The following is an 8,577-nucleotide window of genomic DNA, read 5'->3' on the forward strand; positions in this document are numbered from 1 at the left end:
AGAAGCGGAATTTATCGGTGCAGGATTTTGCTGTTCAGCTTAGAACAGGGAACTTCCGTGTGGACATATCTTGACCGTGCATCTAATTCGATATTCGGCCGGGCCCCACCAAGTTAGTGGATAATGACGAGCCGATATTGGCGTGTTCCGCAGAAAACAGCGGACGGCCTTTTCCCCAAACTGTGCGCTCGAATTGGTGGGCCGCAAAAATAAATCTGCCCGCCCCTCTCCGCCCCTGGCTGGCTTAGATCCTTGGATCTCTTCCACGTGTCCCGAGTTTCATCTCACTACGTTTGATGTGGACCCACTTGATAGCACGCATCTCCTGTTCGTGACTGAACAGCAAAGCTAGGAGCATAAAGTCCGGTAGCATTTGGCATGAGGCAGCGAGGCTGTTTGGATTTTGATGACGGTCAATAGCTTTAAACTTGGTGTATCCTCAAATCATTTTCAGAACTATGTTCTCGAGTCGGTGGGATGCGCTAAAGAACCATTTGGTTCGGGGGAGAGAGCTTTCCCACGCTAAAATTTTTTTCATGAGAAGTTGGCATCCGAAAAAAATAGTTTTATATATTTATTTGCGGCATATTTTAAAATAACTTATATTTGATTAAATATTTATTTTTAATATATATATAATACTTATTGTACTCTTAATAAAATGAAATATTTTACCTCATTTTATCTAAAAACTTATAATCACTTTTGGAAAAACAAAAAGTTATTTCAATTTTGTAGAAATAGGAGGTTTTCATATCTCATATGAATTTTTCTTTCTCATAAAATATGAAAATTTTATTTCTGTAAAAAGCTACTTTTTTATTTTTCTATTTTAAAGGCTCCAATAGAGTATAAGGTATAGTTTTATTTTCTCATTGACCATATTTCCTTCTGTTCTCTTTTCATGAACCAAATGAGTGTAGGTCTTGGCTTACCAGCGAGCTGGTGACGAAACAAAAAGTCAAAAATATTGCAAAAATGTGGTGCTCTCTCTAATTCGTGAACCATTTAAGCTCAAGCCATGTGACAGTATCTTATTGGGCCTTCAAAGTTCAGTTTGCCCTTAGAAAAAGTAAGCCGGATGCACTTTTGGTGCCTCATTGCATGGCATGAGGCGTGAATTGGAACAGCATACCCTGAGGCTACTCGTTAACATTTAAATTTTTTCTTGGTTGTGTGCAAATAAAGTCAGTGGGCTATACATACACAAAAAGAAACAAAAAAAGTTGCGCCATACCTTGCCGATGTGCTGCTTTCCTCGAAATAGCACCAGCTTACATATCACAATATATACACTTATCAATATGTCTCTATGATTTATTTCTACATTAAGAGCCACTTGAAAGCAAGCCTTAAGTTGACATATAATCAATAAGTCAAGACTACCAAAGGCATTTTGGCTTTTATTTAATTTTGATTTGTAACAATCGAGGTGTTTGGATCTCTTCTCAAAATGTTGAGGTGTTTTGATTAGCAAAAACTGCTAATGCCCGAATACAGTATGGGGTAACACTAATAATTATAGCCTAAGCTTGATGTTTGACCTTTATCCTTGTCCTACCACCCACAGTGAGCAAAACAACGAAGGTGGCATGGAATCTGTCTTAAAATCAAGAAATGTACATGCTTCTTCCATGCAAGTAAACTGCAGTATAATTAATGAGTATTAGTATGGAATATCAAATCTATATGTGATAGTCTTAGCCGATTCAATCTTCGGCAAGGAAAGGGTGGTATGAACAGGTGTGTTGCCCTGCCCATGTCGCCCTTCATCTCCTTAAGTGTATCGAGAATGTGATGCTGAACGATAACACACTTAGAAAAAAGGAGGCTCCATGATCTCTTATGTTTCTCTCACTTCTTTGTTTGTTGCTATGCAATTGGAATTGTCGCCCAAGGCCAGCGACCGAGAGCCCTGACCACCTCCCCTTATTGTCTCATTCTCTCACTCGCTCTCCTTTTACAAAGGATGGAATAGAAGCCCTTCTTGATTTCCTCCTCCTCCTCTCTCTCTCTCTTTCTCATTGGTAGTTGATGGTCGAGTCACAAGTGGGTGCCTAACGTCGGCTTGAAGCCTCCAACACCCCTTTTATCTCTTCTTGCCTCTCAAATGGTAATGGGCACAAAGCTTTTCCCAATTTCACCACTACTCACCAACCATTTTTGTCGCTCTTGCTCTTTCTGTCTCCTCGTATCTCCCCCTTACTAATAGGTTTGAGGCCTTCCCATGTTCTTACTTTTTCTCTATCTCTCTCTTTCTCACTTTGTCTCTTTTCACTCTTTATCTTTTTCTTTATCTCTCTTTCTCTCCCTATCTATCTCTCCATGTCTCTCTCTATTCTCCTAAGTTGGGCCAAAGCTGGCCCACATGCTCTCCTACCATCTCTACCTTCTCTCTTCCCCTCAGCTCCATTCAGATTCCCTATTCGACCTAACCCTTAATCTTTCAGACTAGGATCACTACTCTACATCCATGACAAACATCCCCGATCCTCTCTTTTCATCCTGAATTATCTCTTTAATTAGAGTTGATTTAATCTTGTGTAGATAGTCAATAGTTTGAATCTAGAGGGGACTAGCATAGGGTCTCTCCCCAACCCACAAATTAAGAAAATGCCTCTAGTCCTTTGTATCTTTAAATTAATTACATGTTCATGATATAGAAAACCTAGGGTTAAGGTTAAGGTTGCAAAACTAGATTTTAGAAAATTAAAATATTTAAAATTAGTGGTTAATTAGTATGATTGAAATTTCTTTAAATTAATTACTATGATTGGGATATAGAAGTGTGGCATGAATAATATAAGGTTTGCCTGCTATAGCTGGATCATGGTCATGGCCAATTCAATGTCGGAAAATAAAGTTGCCGAATCTGACCTGTCTTAGTCATAACGATAATCATGTTGAATGGAACTACTAATTGAAAATTATGTGACATATATGTATTGGAATTGTTAATATGGTGATATACGATATGTATGTTGAGTTGGCATTTGGTGTATATATGAGACATTTGCCAATCTGTTAATAAGTATTTAATTATAGTATAATAGCAATATTTTGGTAGTTATTTATATTTTTAAAAGCTTATAATATATTTACTTTGCTGGTGTGAGTGTGTGATTCTTATTAAGCTATCAACGCACGTTATTGTTGGATCTTTTTTTTGAGCCGCAAGATGCATGGTTCCATGGGTCTGATTCGGGAGTTTTCAACAGAGTGATAATTAGATTTTTGTATCTAATATTGGATGCACTCGAACCATGTATTTTGGACAACTTTAATTATTAGTAATTAATGAAAATGTTTGAATATCTTAATTTCTTATCTCCCACTATTAAATGTTCTGATTTATATATTTTCTAGAGTTAACGTTCTAGGGGGTATGCAGTCGTGTCACATGGCCAGCACAAATATGAGGATCAAAGAGTAACACTAATTTAGATCCATGAAACATATAAAGGGTGTTGCAATCTAAAGGATTTTGCCAGGGGTGAGGAAGGAGGTAAGAAAGTGGGAATGACATGAAGTTAGAAAAGACCAGCTAGTCTGTGCTGAGTGGGTCGTTTTCCTTCTTTTACCTAATTCTGCACTATTTTCCTTTAGGAAGAGATTGGGTTTCTGTGGATCTCATGATGGTGAGCAATGTGGAGCAAGTGCCTTTTTGTTTTCTCACCTTTATGTCTTGGAGTTTTGCCCTTTCCGTTCCTGGTGAGGTGAGCATTCCAAGGATCCCATCGTATGCTATGGAATATCCACAAGCATGCCATGGATTATTATCCTTACATCTTATTAACACATGACAAAATTTTCCCTTCTCTAATCTTTTAGAATGGAGGTTGAGTAAACCTTGTTCTTCTTTAGATTAGTAATTCATCAAACCATAATTTTGAGCAGGAATCAGACATTTAAAAATTAAATAGATTTTAGTTATTTTCCTAATCATATCAGATCAGCTTGCAACTTTTATGCTGCAGGGAAAGGCAACTTAAATTTGTTGCTACACATCTCGACTTCCTAATACAACCATTCATCAATACAAGAGTAAAGATCAGACCTGCAATAATAATAATAATAATAATAATAATAATAATAATAATAATAATAATTTCATTGACCATATCAATCCTTTGGGTCTCTTTCAATGTAAGCATATGTGGGCCATTTATTGAAAAAAGAAAAAAAAAAGAGAAGAAAAATGTTTCGATTCACGCTTTGCCAAAATAAGTTTCATGACCTAATTAAAGTTGATAAACAAGTCTTAATGTTAGTGATAAATTAGATTGAGCTGAGAGTTACTATGGGCACGACTTTTGAGCCAGGATTGTGCATTGATCAAGCTTGGGCTGGCCACTATGTACTAATACAAATGCCACGTACAATGCTATCACATTCTACAATCCATAAATATATTCCAGAAAAAGTTTTTTTTTGACATAATTTAACGTTGGAAAATTTATTGGGTCAGATTACCTAAGTCCTTTGATAGCAAATAGACTGAGTACATGACACCCTCGCCGCGACCTTAGGGCTGCCCATTTCAACTGCACTATTGTCTCTTAATCCAATTAAAGCCCAATGAATTAAACTTGGTTAGGCCTAATAGGCGATCCTTATTCTTTAGCCCTAGTTCGAACAACTGAAGCATAGAAGATGTAAATTACTAAGATCTAAAAACAATTGTGTAAGTTTTTACAATTTGGGTTTGTTTACTCTATTACAGTCTTGGATAACCCATAATGATACATCATTACCTTTATTAAACCGGATCAAAATATGCTTCCAGAGTAGAATATTTTTAATAAATGGCATGCCTTGCACTTTAGGTCTAGTGAAACATCATTCTGAGTTATTTTCTATGTAACTATTAGGTGTGAATCCTGAAAAGTTAAAACGATAGTGATAATTCTACTGCGGTTATATATCAGTCTTGTCTTGGCTTCAACAAATACTATATGCCCAAGATGTTGAACAGAGATAACCAATTCTATCTCCCTTTTTATATTTAAATATTTACAGAACATGAAGAGAGTCCACATTGATTGGATTGCACTCATGCATACGTGAGTCAACACCTCATGATGTCCCCTTCATGTAACCGAAGTTAGTAAACTAAGCTCTTTCAGTGAGTCATATTTTCCATTTGCATCATCTTGGCAAGAGTTGAACAAGTCCATGATTCCCGGCTACAATTTATGTCCTTGGACCACCAAGTTGCTTCTTTTTTTATCAAACCTAACCCCATATGATGGCTTGTTTGCTTTGATGTGTATTTGACCTAGCAAAAAATGGTGCCTATAAATTAATTATTTATAATCATTTTATAGAAGCTAGTGCTTGTTCCTATAAACTAGTTAGTTATAATCATTTTATAGAAGCTAGTGTTTGTTAGTTTGTGGTTTCATTCATTTAGAGAACACGATGATATAGCACCAGATTTTTTGTTGAAGGGAAGCCATTGGATACACAACTCGAATCTCTCAAAAAAAAACTAGAATAAGATGGAGGAATTTCAAAAGTAGAGTTTTAAGTCTTCTTTTTTTTTCATTGATGATTCCTCAAAAAAATGAGGTACATAGCTTCTACTTATAATAATGTGACGTCCGCCCTAATATAATATGGATCGAATTTCTCTCTTTAATTCCAATAGGATTGCTTTTTCTCAAATAGACATCTCTAGTAAAAAAGATAAAAATTTTGAGAAGATAGATCACAATTTCTACATCAACTCTGCCTTGTATCGGTTCGCCTGATTCTTCTCGGATAAAGAGCTACACCCGGTCAAAATTTTATCCAAAAAAATAATTTGACCAGCTCATTTAAAGGTTTAATGGTGGAATTTCATCCCAATTTAACCTTCTTGTTGTAGATCTCAAAAAAATACCTAATTTTAAAAAAAAAATCATCTCAATCAGGCATCGTATAACCAAGTTATGGCATTCGAAAGTTTGATTGCGACTCGACTTTTCGATATAGCGAATTTTGCTCCTGAACCCTGCCCATCCCCTCTTGTAGTGGCCAAATTGATCCGCACCGAGTCTGGTGATTCTCCTGAATACTCGTAGTAGCTAAAAAATTTCACATCAAGTTTGGTGATCCTCTTGGATACTCGTAATGTCTAAAGCGATCTACATCGAGTTTGATGATTCTCTTGAATATTCGTAGTGGCCAAATTATTCCACATCGAGTTTGATGATCCTATTGAATCAGAGCTTTTTTTGTTTAGGAGATTTAGCTCCTATTAAATTAGAATTGAAAATGGAAAATACTTGCTTTTTTGCCTTACAGCTGAACCACTTGGTTTTGCTCGAAGATAAAGTTGCTAGTGCTCATGTTGAAGGTATGATCTTGGTGAGTTGGGCTATCTTTTTTTTAGTTGTGTGAGACGTTTTATCATCTCATCATCCATCGAGGTAGAACTAGCAACCATACTCACCTTAGTCCATCAATATACTTTAAAGATAGATAGTTTTTTTTTCTGATTGTTGTATTGCTCGCGTATCTGGACCATGCATTAAGGCTCCCATAGATGTAGAGGACCGAAACTCTAATACCAACTTGATATGATTATATCAACTTGAAATTCTACCAGGTAAGAGCATAGCTGTTATACCAACTTGATTCAATCGGGGAGAAGGAATTTTTTTTTTAACTTGCTCAAATCAAATTTCTCTCAAAAAAAAAACTAGAAGAAGATTAAGTAATCTCGAAGGTAAGATTTTAAATCTTTTTTTCTTTCATTGATGATTTTTCAAAAAAATAAAGTACATAACCTCTATTTATAATGTGAAGTCCATCCTAAAACAATTTGGGTTAGATTTTTCTTTCTAATCCTAGCAGAATTTTTTTTCTTAAAATGGATATTTCTAGTAAAAAAATTAAAAATCTCGAGGAGATAGATCTCGATTTCTACATTAACTCTCTCGTCTATCACTTCGCTTGATTTTTTTTGTATAGAGAGCTACGTCCGGTCAAAATCTTAGCCCAAAAAAAAAAATTTCAGTTTGAACAGTCTGTTTTGGGGTCTAATGGTCAATTAAACATCGTATGACCAAGTCATAGCCTTCGAAAGTTTAGCTACAACTCGGCTTTTCGATATGACGAATCTTTTTTTTTTTTTTAAATCTTGTCTGACTTCGCTCGTAGTGGCCAAAGTGATCTACATCGAGTTTGGCGATCCTTCCAAATATTCATAGTAGTCAAAGTGTTCCACATCGAGTTTCGTGATCCTTTTGGATACTGGTAGTGGCTAAAGTAATCCACATCGAGTTTGGTGATCCTCCTAAATACTCGTAGTGGCCAAAGTATTGCACATCGAGTCTGATGATCCTTCTAAATCAAAATTTCAATTGTCTAAGGCAATATAGAATGGAAGAAGTTGTAGGTAAGCAAATCATGTCAAGCAATCTTACATAATAATGTACAATCAAAACAAAAAAAAAATGAAAATTTTAAGATTATTAAGACATTATATTTCAGAGGGTTGAAACCTTAAAATAAAATAAGAAGTGAATAATTCATATTAGCCCTTGTTAAATTGGAGAGGCAAACTTAATTTTGTTGTTTATATTTATTATATGGGAACTTCATGGTCATTTGTCAGGATTTGAGTCCATCGGGATCTTAGAGGACCACTAAGAAACAAACATTTGCAATAGTGGCCTTGCTACATTTAAAGCCATCTCTTTCTTAGATTCCTAGTGACTTCACCGATTATCTAATCATTAGCTCTTTTTGAAGAGCTACATTGGGCAGATTTTCTCATACATACACATGTATGATGAGAGATTGCATAGACCCATATTCTTGGTCTAACAAACATAGAGCCACCATGATTCACCATTGCAATTTGGTCTCATTTGGTCCACCATTACCACCTTTGAATTGTGGGATCCATTACCGACGAGTCCAAGCTTAGGCATAAATTAGGAGATATCAAATTTATATGATTGAATACACTTGAGATAAACAACTTCTAAAGGACTCGGTCTCCTTTTTACATCAGATCAATATATTGACAAAAATATTTGATGATTTGTTATCACGCCGATATGAGAGAGATTAGCAATTAGGCCACCAAATTATGAGCATGAATCCTCTGCATGCATGCGTGGCACGGCCGGTTGCCGTATAGCCATAGATGCTGGCCATCAAAAAGCAGATGGCCATCAAACAAAGTAGTTTATGAACCTATGCAACGTTGTATACGATGTAGGACGTCCCCACTCGATGGTAACTATCCCAACTTGCTGGGCCTGAGGGAGATATGAGGCATTAACGAGGGCATCAGAGATGAGGAAAAAAGTGCACCCAGATAGAAAAAGATTGATCCCTCCGAGTTGTAATTCTTTAAGGTCATGTCCACGCCAAGTCCAGTCCATCAACCAATCTTTACAGTACGTTTCCATAGCTTGCGCTGCCAGACAACTTGTCCTCTTCAAATCAATCAATCAATCACAGATCAAATCAATCAAACGCGCATTATCAACAAGACTCTGAAATCCATGCAATCTACTGTCGTACCCGACTAGATCTCTTTTTGGCATCCATGCAAGCGGTGCAAACTTGCCATCCAAG

Source organism: Phoenix dactylifera, chromosome 15 (genome assembly GCF_009389715.1).
Source record: "Phoenix dactylifera cultivar Barhee BC4 chromosome 15, palm_55x_up_171113_PBpolish2nd_filt_p, whole genome shotgun sequence".
Taxonomy (NCBI): domain Eukaryota; kingdom Viridiplantae; phylum Streptophyta; class Magnoliopsida; order Arecales; family Arecaceae; genus Phoenix; species Phoenix dactylifera.